Source organism: Rhopalosiphum maidis, chromosome 1 (genome assembly GCF_003676215.2).
Source record: "Rhopalosiphum maidis isolate BTI-1 chromosome 1, ASM367621v3, whole genome shotgun sequence".
In the NCBI taxonomy this organism is placed as follows: Eukaryota; Metazoa; Arthropoda; class Insecta; order Hemiptera; family Aphididae; genus Rhopalosiphum; species Rhopalosiphum maidis.
In genome coordinates, this window is record NC_040877.1 from 28,358,508 (window position 1) to 28,372,803 (window position 14,296).

Consider the following 14,296-nt stretch of genomic DNA (forward strand, 5'->3'; position numbering starts at 1 on the left):
ACATAATTCACACAATAAAAATGTAAGCAATATAGACGAAAGCACAAGATTGTTTGAAATTATATAATTAGCCAATAAAATAGATTTATAAAGTTTTAGCAGCAATACGATTGGTTGTTTGAATTAAAAATAACAATAAAATGGTAAATGATATATATATATATATATATTTGATAAGTATAATAATTAATTCGGTTAAATGATTAAATAAATTTTATACGATAATGACAAGTTAATTTAAAATTATTAAAGAGTTTGAATGAGGTTTTAAACTTTTTAAAGATAAGTTTTAAAAATAATTTAACATATATAGTTAGATTTGTAAATTAATGTGATCATAATATATGGCAGTAGTTTTCATTTGATAATATATTTTGTAATTTTAAACTCAATAATTCAATGATTTATATGTTATAGCTATTAATATATTATACTTGTGAATGTTAACTGCAAATAAATGTTTTCGTTTAAAATATTATTTTAAACTGTCTTAGATCTACATTTTTTTTATTATTATTTATTTATTTAATCTCAATTATACGCAAATATATAAAAATAAAAATAAATTCATAGATTGATTAAAATTGTCTACGCTCTGTAAGCATTGATTGTGTTGAGGATAGAGAGTTAACTACTTTATAATATATTGACAATTGACATATAATTATATTATATATAGATATAAGAACAAATAAAATAAAATAATATCTGAATTTTTTATTAATAAATTTACATTAATTAATTTAGAAACATAAAAAACCATTTTGACCAACTGATATTTTGGTTTTCGACTTTTTTTTTAGATAATTTTGTCTTATATATTAATACAGGCTTATAATAAAATAAAATGAGTAGGACCGAGGTACACGAATTTTTGACCGAATGAATTTATAAAATAAATTACTTTAGCATCATAAACAATAAATTCTCTTTTATTTATCACTTCATTTAAATTTATCTAGCTTTTTAAGTTATTTACTATCCACAAAATAGCAATTTTTTTGAACAATATATTCACTAGTAGTTCATTAAATGATTTTACATTTTTACTAGTCGACTCTTCAATAGAAGATTTAATATGTAAAACATATACAAACTATTTTTCTTTGGCGTATTAATAGTGGTTTCAGAGAGCTTTTACTGAAAGACCCTAGTTAAAGAACTCCCATTAGATTAAAGTATGAAAAATAACGAGTTAACGTTTTAAAATAAAATTGATAAGTATTTGAGTTCACCATTAAAGCTTCTTGAAAATAATTTATCGATACTAAATATATAGTAATCCGAGTAGTTGGTCATAATTTTATCTTGAAATAAATTAACAAGACATCTTTAATGTCTATAGTGTACATATACAAATTGTACAATTTTATTTAACACTGAAAGTAAATTTAAATTAAAGATTGATAGAAATAGGTTTTTACATTATACAAATTGGCTTACTAAATTTTATCGTACTTCGATTAATTTTCGTTATAGAAAGATATGATATAGTTACCGATTTCAATCGATCATATCACACATACAAATGTATACTACAAAATATAGTGCAGATTAATTATTGATTATTATTATGTAACTATTAGTTTGTAACAATTGAGTGAGAATACAAAAGGAAGGTGTTGTGCAGTGAAAAATTGTATAGGTTTGCCTTTCGTGTTTTTTTTCGCAACATAATAATTAAGAAATAAATAATTAATAACAATAATAGTAATACTCTATAATATATATTATACGATGATCGGGTCAAAGTTCTTTAGAAATACCGTTTTTTGGTTAATTCGTAAAAAATGATAATATGAAAGACCGTTTATGTAATAAAACACATTCTAAAAGTTTTGTCAGTGCAAAACATTTGCCACTCGGCGAAGCAGTCGCCATAGCCACCCTCCCGTCGTACTTAGGACGTCACTGCAGCTAAGCCTCGAGTGATACGATGGAATTCGTGCGTCCGAACTTCAAACATAAAAAGACCAAGGAACCTATATTATAAATTTTATTCGATGAAATCACCAGCATTTTCTTTCGCTCTCAATGTACATAATATAGTGCTATACGTTACAACGGTATAATAATTATCAATTTGTTAACACACGACGCTTAGAAAATAACAGCGTCGCAGCAGTCGTACCTGCTACCACTACCTACCTATTATTTATAGAGTTACAGACGTGATTTATTAATTTCGTTTGTTTTTTTCCCCTCTCCCACATTCGTCTTCTTACAACATTCGCCCCGGACCCTGCAGCCTCTCTCCACCCCCCTCCCTACCCATCACAAGGACCGGATGAAACCCACATAGTGTGACGTGACTCCTATCATACAACGCACGTCTCTCGCCCCACCGCCGTGTGACACACTATTCGCGTGTGTCAACAATAATAATTCAGCCCCCTCCCATCAATTCCCCTTCCCATCTCCGTCTAACAATATATGTATTATTATCGCTGGCACGTCTCGTCGCGGCATCAATCTCACTCACTTCTTCGCTCTCATCATGCCGTCCGTTTTTCCGGTTGGGCGTTTCAAATTTTAAACAAAAAAAAAAGAAAGAAATTAATAAACACAACAAGGGACTGCGGTGATGACGATCCTCGCCCGAGCACCACACACACCGTGCGAATTCACATAATATATGCATTATGCACCGTGGTCATTACACGACAAACGTTTTAACTCTGCCTGCGCCACCGTGACTGTATTACTACTGCTGTTACAGTACGCCGATGTCGTATTGTTTCTGTTGGCCGTGTACCGTCTACGCGCAGTATAAAATCATTATTATCACTTCGCCGTACGACGACGGTCTTCCCGTTACAACAGAGTCCCGTTTCGCCGTAGTGCCGACATGTCCGCGTGCTGTCTTCTCGGGGCGCGTTTCGTATAAAATATCACCTCGTCGTCGGGGGGGCGGAATTATATGGAACAAAAAAAAAAGGAATGAAGAGAATAAAAAAAAAGAACACGAGAGCGCCGCCGTGGTCGTCACGAGAATAATGATAATTTAACACGATATAATATATTATAATAACTATACGTACCGCGAATATGTAGGTATATATATATAATAATGATAATAATAACACGACAGCGGCATGGGAATGTTTGCGCGTAGAGTTCGCGCGGCGGCGTCGTTCGTAATAAGCCGCGCCGGGGTTTTAATTACCTAACAAAGTCTGTACGCCGTGGTGTATGCGGAGGAAAAAGTTTATTCAATTTTTCTGTTGGTTTTTTTTTTTTTTTTGTTGTTGTTTTTCTCTAGTAAAACTCGCTCCGACACTGCCGCCACGTGCTGTTTTATTAAATTATAATGATATGTGTATACATCGCATAAACCAAACTCGTGAATGTTTTATAGTATACCGCGATCACGTTCGACGCCACTGATGCCGTCAACACCACAGCCCGCCGTCGCGCGTGCAGTTTATTCGCGGTTAACCGCGAGTCTCGTGCTTTTCGCCGTGCCGCCTTTGCTCTGCGACGACTGTGTGTGTATAGACGCAATAATATTCCCGCGGCGCGTCAAATTATTATATTGAATATTTCGTACGTCGTCGAATATAATAATAATAATAATAATATATATATATATGTGTGTGTGAAACGACGTCAACCCGCAGACGGGGCGGTGAAAAAGAATGATAATAATAAAGCACATCTTATGAAGACGACGGTTTTTGCCAATCGAACAGGGTGAGGTCGGAAAAAATGAAAAAAAAAAAAAACCGATATGATTGAATTACTATGGCATGGTAGTGCGCCATGTGTGGGAAGAACGTTGGTTAAGAGCCGTCGTTGTCGAGTTGAAACGACGAATTGTTTTCATTCCGTCGATGTTTATATACTGTACGGGTCTTTGTTGTTTAATTAAAAGGCCCTTGGTGAGAGTTTTTTTTCAAAATCTAGTTTTTCTTTGGTATAATATTAATAATTAAAATATTTTCTTTAAAACATCATGATTTCTATTAGTTTTATATTATAACTCCAAAAATCGACTTAACGATGATAATGTACGTCTGTATGTTTTTTTTCTGTACGATAAAATGTATTTATAGTAACTTATTACTAGCAAAATCCGAATGTTGTCACAGTGGGTATATTATTAAAAAATTATAAGTGCTCGTAATTTTTTATTAACAGATAGACATAATAGCTAACGGTGATGTATAACGTAAACAGTAACATATTACATTGAATTGTTGAAGAAAAAATCATTGAAAATCGTGTTTTTCATTTAAAATCTCTATTTAAACGATGCTTAATATAAGACAGTAACTTTGAAAATCACTCAAAAACTTACAAGACTTCAAATATTCTTTGACACGAGTCTTTTATAGACACTTTAAGTAAAAAAAAAAAAAATCAAAGTCTTCAATTAATATAATATTAAAATTATTATACTAAATTACATTGCACAAGAATAATTATTTTTTAATAAATTTAGTTGAACTGTATTTACATATTAAATTTATTAAAATAAAACTACCTATATAAAAAAAAAAAAAGTGTTAAAAATATTGTTTTATGTCGATAAATACACAAAAAAATTATTTGTTTTATCACTTTTAGTTGTATGCAGGAAATATAAGCTATATCAAATATTATTGTATATCAATTAATATTATAAGTAATATATTGTATATTTATAGTAAAATTTACGTCATATAAATGAACCAGATATTTTGACGAAATATTTAGTATACAAATAGTTTTTTATTTAATTTTGCATTGACTGTACGAAAGTTTAAAATCTATTACCTTATTGCCTACCTAGGTAAACAGTCGATATAATATCACGTAGGAAATACTTATACAATTTTCGAGCAGTTTTAATTTCTTATAAATAAAAACACGTTTATAGTTTGAACGATACTCAATAAGGAAAAATTGTTTTATAAATTAAAGTAAAAAAAAAAAAATCAAGAGGATAAACTATAATTGCTGGTGAGCATGCTCAACAAGGAATAACTTTTTAGACGATTCTAAAAAATATAATTAATTTAGGAAAAGTTATAAGTTACGTTAGTAAATTTACTCTTTACGCCGCAGCGATTCCCAAACTTTTACTGCTCATGGCGCCCTTCCACGATTCATAGGATGACTAAACTATAAGAAATAGATAAAATAAAAAAAAAAAACAGAAAAAATTGAAATAGGTAGGTAGTATGAAAATATTTATATAATATGCGGCTTTCCGTTATATGTGTTAATTCTTCGTATCCACTTGAAAACAGAGTATAGCTTCGGATAAATCGTTATAATAATTATGCGATAGATTTCGGAAAAATTGTTGCAGTTGTTCAACATATCGTAACACACCGATAAGAGTAAGAATGAAAATTACACGACTAGAAATAGTATATGATTATAATATTACGAATTCGTAGTCGGACTTAAAACCCATATCGTGGGACATGATGCAGAGTGTCTGCTCTGCTCTGCGTGTAAGACTTATTAGATATTTGGATTAATAAACATACACAAACACAATATATATATATATATATTATGTATAGTGATTAACGTGAAGTACAAAAACGGAATGTCGTAACGATTTGCTTGACGGAGGCTAAAGTGTTGTGACGTCAGTACTTAAAAGTTTTAATACTCCTCGTTATCACGGCCACGACAAGCGAACGAACAGCTAACTGATCGGCTGACTATGCGAACGAAATGAACCATATTGAATATGTATAAAATAGAATATGAAACTCATGTGAAATGTTGACGGACGAATAGCTGACAGTAATTATTTACACGATATACACACGCCTACGCGCGCGTGAAGCGTAAACTGTGGCATCGAACGAATTTTTTTCTTGTTAATAAAAACGAATTCAACACAACATTATTATGGTTGCATCAGGCACGTACGCAAAAAAAAATTTCGGGGGGAGGGGGTTGAATCCCCCCCTATATACGTGCCCGGGTTGCATCGTAATCGTCGACAAAGCCGCGTGTTACTCGAAAAATGAAAATAAGAATACAAAACGAGTTTGTATCATATAATTATGATAATATTATTATTATTATTACGACGTTAAAATATGACTGTACAGCCTACTGCGTTTCGTGCGTTACTGCGATTGTGTATCACATTGTGTACAGCGTAGTCGTCGCCGCGACACAATCGAACTACGAAATCCATTCCGCGCGAATCGCACGTCATTATAATATTATTATTATTATGTATCTGCCGTATATACGTATACGCACATAACTGCACATACGACTGTCGGTCGAAAATTAAATCGTTTTCGATAGTGTGTTTTGTCGGCGCGATAGTCTGCCGCCGACCGTTCCGCCTGGTCTTGCCGAATCGCAGGAATTCGCGGCGATAAAATGAATAATATCATCTGCTCTCCGGCGCGCTACGCGTATACAACACACACACACACAAATAAATACTCGCGCAGTATCTTCGATTCGTCTTCCCTCCCCAAACTTCGTTATAAACGAGCGCGTTCGCGTATTGTACGCACACACACGCACACATACATACGCGTATATATATATATATTATATAATAATATACGTATAAGGTATATATATGTATACGAAACGTCGTGTGTTTGTCTCTCGAGATGACGGCGGCGGCGGCGACGGCGGCGGCGACGGCGGCGACACAGATGATAATAATAATATACGCCGCGCAGTTGTTTATATAACATACAATAGCGTGTCACGGGTCTCCCCGGGGAGGGAATGCGCGCGCTCGGTGGTATCCGAAGACGACGACGACTTAGCGGCAGCGGGGCCCGCGAAACGAAAATGCCGACGATTTTCGATCATCGCGCGTCGAAACGGCCGTACGAAGAGGAGTCCGCGCGGCGACGGCGGTGTATCGGTATTTTTTTCTCCCGCCGGACCGCGGCCAACACAGGCCCCATCCCGGGAAACCCGTACGGTATTACCGCCGCCGCGTTATCTCCGGCACGTATTATTGCTTGCGCGCCTATACCGCGTGGTAAACCCCCCCCCCACCATGCGCCGATGACGGTCGTGTCGTACAATACGCGACATAGCCGATAGGTACACTCGATGTGGTGTATATATATATATATATAAATATATCATATTATTATATTATGTTGTTTTAAGAGCGTCGCGTTTTAATTCAAACTACTCTGTTTGCGGCGCTTAAACGCAAAAGCAATTAACGGCGACGCGACGTAAACTTGTGTACCTTTACTTGCGGCGCTATCCGATCAAATAATGCGCGGATTGTGACGAATTGTTGTTGCAGTTGTTGTTGTTGTTGTTGTTTAATAGAAATTGACGCACCGCGAGATTTCCAGTCGCGTCTTCTGCACCGCAGGCGGACCGTTTTGCACGTCCGCGACAAACCGTTTAAAAGTTGAAAAGTTATTTAGAGCGCGACTGGCGCACGCGACTTGTTATAGTCGTCTCTGAAATAACTGGTGAATTATGTCGTTCCAGCGAAATATAAGTAAATTGTAACGGAAAAAATGTTTATGTTTTAACGCGCAAACCGCGCGTATCGTTATTTTATTTAATCTAAACGATTTTACATCGATTGTAAAATATTTTTGATTCGAGTGGCGAGTGCAATAGTGTCAGGTTGATATTTTTACTCGTAAAACACTCATGACGTGTACAATATATGCTGTGTGATTTTTGATATTTTATTTCATGAATTTCTTTAGACATATAATCAGTTACCTACATTGAAATCCTTACGCGTGCAACTCGTTTTTCGACAACTATTAAAGCATAAACGTATTCCAACGATAAACATATCAGAATAAATCCTTATAGACGGTATATAAGGTACATGAGATGGTGTATTATGGTATAAACAACCCCAAACATTCGCCCCATACAATACAACTACTTATCTAACATATTAATCTGATGAATGTTAAACCCTTGTAATTACACAAAACATAACATATGAAGAACACCAGATTTATTTGTTTAGAAGTATATAGAACGCAATAATTTTAGGTGAAAAAATCATTTTTTATTTTTTTTTTTTTTTTAAATTTAATCGCAGAATCGCAAAAAACAAAAAATAATCATAATTTTGTATGTACCATATGTAAATATTATCACGAATTTAAAGTTTTTCTGCTGTGCATTATAAGTTATATTCCATGTCCAAAATAATAGTAGTTATTCGTAATAAAGATTTTAAATATTACATAATTCAATTATTCGATTTTATAAAGGTTTTTACATTTCTTAACAGACAACAGTCTAAAAACGATGACCTTTAAAATAAAAAAATCCATCAAAAGGGTTACATCAACCTATGGATTTTTTTTTTTAAACATTTAGAAGGTTTAGATAAGTTAGATTTTCTATTTTTCACTTTTATGTACACTGAAACTTTATATTCCGTACGGAAATACCAATACACCATTAACAATAAAATGATTTGAAAACACCGTAGTTTTTAATTAAGGTTTTAATTTAAAGTAGGTGCATACTGTATCATCGTATTATGTGTTCAGAACACGGGTGTATCAAACATAAAATTAGAAATCTATGATTGATGAGTGGGTACATATTATAATATACTGTAGGGTTTAGATTTTAAAAAACGGATAACTATAAAAGTTTTACTAAAAACTTAACGAATCATCTAGACTTTATGTTTTAATAATCCAATGTAAAACTTATTAAAATATTGATTAAATACACATAATATACAGTTTTATTTTTACTTCATATTTTTAAACGTATTATTATATGAAATAAATTTTAATTTTCTAATATACTATAAACATCTAGTCTATAGTATCAAGTAATTAAAAATTATACCAATGGCAACATTCAAATTTAACAAAAAATACAGTGTTCAGTTAACAATTAATTACTCTTCAACTTGATAAATTATAATTTTAGCTAATAATTTTAAATCGTTGAATGGTTTATTCTATGTATTCATGTGTTAAAATTTATATAAATAATATTCTGTAAGAACTAATTTTTCATTTTTAATTGTTCCAGATGAACTTTTAAGAAAAGGATTTAGATTAATTGATATGGCAGCATCGTCATTTTGAACCGTAAGTGTGGAAATGGTATTTTTGTTGTATTTTATTTTTAAATTATCATTTAACTAAAACAAAGGTAAAAGTTTACCTTGGTTTTTAATATTATTTATGATGCTTTTTACTTTTTTAGCAAGCTCCATTGTATAAAAATATTTGCTTCTTTATTCTCTTCTGTATATATATGTGTGTATGAAATAGCAATGCATTGTTTTTTCTTAATATTATTAATAATATCTAAGTGGGTACTTACGTATAATTTATTATTTTAATCATTATTTAAAAACAACTTCATGATTTGATTAAATAAATAATTATAAAATTACTCGTAATCGAATTTAATTATAAGAGAATTAGTAATACACGTGAAATAGTTTAATTAATATACAATAAATTGTCGTACATAATAGAATTGGAAAATGTATTTGTTACCTAATAAAAATGTATAAAATCGGCATTTTTGAATAATAATTATTATGAATTATTATTTCATTTTCTTTCAAATATTTTAAAACCAATAATGAATAATTTATAAAATATTTACATAGGTATATATTTTTTATTTATTTATTATAATATTTACACTTATTCCGATCAGTATCGTTGTCATATTCTCAGTGCAAATAGCAACTAAATTCACATATATTACACATTTTTAACTTAGGTAAAGTAAATTACTTGTTTTTTAAATTTTCCATTTAGATGACAAGAATACAAATAATATATGAAAACAAATATAATTCATTGGGATGATTGGTGGATATAAAAATATAATCGAACGTTTCTTTTTTTAATAATTTCTGTTGAACGCCTACGTTGATTAGGTTAAGACCCAACGGTTTTGGTTATATCATATTTAAATAGATAATATTTAATATAATATTTTTATATATTATACTAACTAGTATGGTATTATAGTGAGTACATTACATATAAATTCTGAAGCGTTTAATAAACGACCTGTAGATATAATCGCAATTGAATTTATATACGATTGTTGCAGTTTTTATTTTTTTTCCTTGCACCACATTCGAAAACGACCAATCGATATAGGTGGCATAATAATTGAAAATCGGAGTAAGTAGTAGGTACGCCCGGTGTTTATTTAGAATAAGAATGGAATGGAGAAGAAATGGATGAAAAAAAAATAATAATGCCGGAGGGAAGTTCAGAAATATTTATTACATCCATGTGTTCAGGGTAAGATCGGAATCCATTTTTTATTTACTGTGAGCCCTCGAGTAAATATAAATAAATAAATGTATAATAATAACAACAATAATATTATAGTTATCATAAAATGTGTGATCTGGAAAAAGTTCAAATTATTTTGATATTATTCATACGTTCCCGTCAAATTCTAATGTCGACATGTCGTCAAGAGAAAAATACTGCACGGAAATTAAATATTTATTTCATTACGTCTTATTATTAAGTTTGTTCAAGTCGAGGTATTCAAACACGTTAATTGTTTCAAAATATCATTAAAAAATAAACAAACAATTAATAATGAATATCCCCAATCCCAGTAAATATTCTATTTTTTTCTTCTTCTCTTAACGTGATAAATGTCTAAGTGTCCTGATAATTTATTAAAAATATATATTTACAACAATCAATGATGAGTATATTTTAAAAAATATAACTCCACTTAAAAGTGTTCATTGTGCTATCGAAAAAAAAAATAAAAAAATCGATTTGTTTTTTTTATTATTATTACCCTTATGTTATTTACAGTATACATTCGCGTATAAACGTTAGAATACGTTTCATACTATATATACGTATTGTTATTTATTGTATACCTCATCGAAAGAGATGAATCGATGTTCTTACTATTTGTAAGTATTTATATATATACATAAATTATGACGATGTATATTTGTAGAATAATATCTGCGTTCGGCGTCCGATCTGCAATAAGTGACTATTAATTTAAAATATCTTAATTTATATACGCAAAAATAAGGGTCGTTTTATGACGTATATGTAAATAGGTATTTAAATATAAAAACCATTTAATAGCCAATCGAATATATTTGTTGTAAATATTAAAGTTATATAATATTATAATATTTACTTTATGGATCATTTAATTTGTGACAAATACCGTGTATATGTATTCGTATATATAAAAACAAATAGTAGTGTTAGTAGTAATAAAGTGATATTAATCCTAGTGGAGTGAAAAGGTTTTTTATAAGTTCCGTTATTTCTACAACATACTGGATCAACACTTAAAGCCCCCACTCGACAAAATTGGTTCATATACGTACACGTTAAAATTACTTTTCTTTCTATCAAGAACAACAACAGCAATATTTAATATTATTATTGTTAAATCCAACGTGTGAAAAAAACGTATTCAACTACTAAACAAGTATCTACGATAATATGTCGATATGGCATGGCATAATTATAATATTCCAATCATACGCTACATGTTTTACTTATAAACGGTATTGAACAGATTTTCCATCGTTTGAAAAATCGTCGTGAACAACGCTGTAAAATACAATAATAGTGTATAACGATGCACTGCTAAGACCGCATCAATTGCACGTAATGTTAGTGATACGCACTTCATATACGAGTACATATTACATATAATAGGTAACACACACACACACATATACTCTATATAAACACTGGGCGTTTACTACGCATGTTATTACAAGTAACTAACCAAGGCGCGGTAATAACCACACTAGATAGACATACTATTCATAATGAGTCTCTTCTTAGGTTGCAGGTACATATTATTGTATAATACTACAATAATACTATTGTGTACTGCGGATATTAGGCGTAACTGCGGCGTACGCGCCAATATAATATATAATATATCGTTGTAAAGCATCAGCATCTTAGTAGTATGGAAGTAGTAGTAGAAGTAGTAGTAGATAGTACTATTAGCGTAGAAGTGGGAGTAGTTTTGAAGTGTTGCTAGGCAAAATGAGTTCCGTTATTATATATTATGATTTTGTATTCCGAATAAATATTATGAATAATAATAGTGCGTTATATATATGCAGAAAATTCCGAAGTAGGATCACGTTAAAGACCATATTGCGTCGAGTGACTTACTGAAGAATAGCGATTATCATATTACATATATGTAATGATAAAGCGGGTAGTTAGGTATTTGCTATATCGAAATGATCGTAATAACTAAGTAATGATCTTATACGCAGGTATAGGTTATAGTATATTTTAACAGATGAACTACAGACATCACAGTTCAATTTTACGATGAGCTTGTTAAATGAACATTCGTTATTCCTCTCGAACGCAGAAATACATCTTAAATATACAATGAACTTTGTGATATTATTTAAAAATAATAAGGTCATAAAACGTTTACATAATATTTTTTATTTTTTTATAACTGAGTAGAGAGTGATATTATAATACAATACGCTTTCATGCAAAACATCTAATCACGTCTTAATTTCATGTACTGACCTACCTATCTTATCGTTTAAATAAGTTAAAATAGTTATTGTAATGTATAATATGTGTGTACAGTATACTATAAGCCGCAGCGTTTCTCAAAGTGTGGGTCATCGGTCAATTTTTGGTGGGTCGCGAACAATTTTTTGAATTATATAGATTCCAAGAAATGTATGTTAAATTAATATTAAATATACTTATACCTATTATTGAAGTAATATATTACCAAAAATTACGTGGGTAATAAATAATAATTCATCGTATATTTATTTATTACGACGGGTATTAATACGATCAATTAATGAAAAAATCATTGATTTATCAGAACATTCGTCATTAAAACTTCAATGTAGCCGCAATAATGTGATTTAATTTTGGCTGTCGCCTCAACAAACATTTCTAATTCTTTCAGCTGAAGCTATAAAAATACTACTCCAATTCTCATCTAAATAAAATGTACACAATTGTTTGCAATATGAGTGAGTGTATTTTATGTACATAGAATAGATGAATAGTAGTAATGAATTAATTAGATAATAACTTGTTAATTACATCGAGATTGATTTATCATATGATACCTCCTTTAGTACAACAAATTAATTTAAGATTTTACAATATTTTTTTTTTTTAATTATTTATCAATTTGGAAAAAAGGTATTTTTTCATATTTTAAACGTACTTTAGAAATTTACAGCAAGCTAATAATTTTGTTGGAAAATGGATATACATCAAAGCATCGATGGGAAACTATAATTAAATTGTGTATCTTTGGTACTATCATAATTATTATTATTAATAACAAGAAAATCTGTATATTCATTTAAAAAAAATATAAGCTCGTGGTTTTCCTTTATAATATTAAATCAAGTTCTATACAGTGTAAATAATCATATTATTATACAATATATATAAGTATAAACCATAAAAACTAACAATTTTTTAAATACTATTTTATCAGACCAATATCAATAATGTAGCTACAGAAAAAAAGTCACAAAGTGCAAATAATGATTCGTTCGAACTTTATTGAATTCATGACAATAATACAATTTAGTGAAATAATAATGACCATATTATATAAAGCCCTGTAGTTAAATCGGAGTACAAATATTATGCACTAATGAATCAAAATCGAATACAAAAGGCAAATTTATGTCATAATCTATACGATTCAAAGTAGGTATAGAAATGCATTTACTTCATTTAAATGCTTGACAAATACGGAAACTGTTTGAATGTTATGATTCCAATACACCATGTATAATACGGCTAATAAATTGGTTTTATTATTATTTCGACATTGTGAATAAGTTTTTGGTTTTTACCTTTAGACTTATTTCAAGCTCCGTGTCCCCAATGCTGCTATTACAGCTACACGCCTTGGCCATATGGACTAATTATTTTAACAGTAAAAGGACGTTAATACTAATCATTTCGAATGTTATTCATTTGATGGATATCTTTCTTTTGAAAAATGTAAATTCATTACACGTATACGTTTTATAATTAACAAATTAATAAAGTGTCCTCATTTGTTTATCCCTTACTTATAAGTTTATCGATAACACACAATATACAGCATACACTACACGTACTATCAGCTTTTGTTTCTTTTATTAAAATTGTATCATACTTTTAAATGAAAACTAACTATAGATAGAATAACGTACAGAATTATTGCGAAATATTTTAGAAACGACTATGAAATATCAAGGTCAACGATATGCTTGTAGTAACATCAAGAAAAAATCACGAGTTGAACATTATAATCAAGAATAATGTAAAAACGCTTTTTTAGCAATAACAATCAACGTGGACGGAAA

At 30.4% G+C, this 14,296-nt stretch overlaps 1 protein-coding gene across 2 annotated transcripts in view; it reads left to right on the forward strand.

The window, feature by feature from the left end:
- The window catches only part of LOC113560876, a 290,450-nt gene that overhangs the window by 81,582 nt on the left and 194,572 nt on the right, over positions 1–14,296 (forward strand). For both annotated transcript variants that reach the window (XM_026966995.1, XM_026966994.1), the window contains exon 3: positions 8,977–9,035. The gene's annotated coding sequence lies outside the window, so the exon portion shown is untranslated. The remainder of the gene's footprint in view (positions 1–8,976; positions 9,036–14,296) is intronic.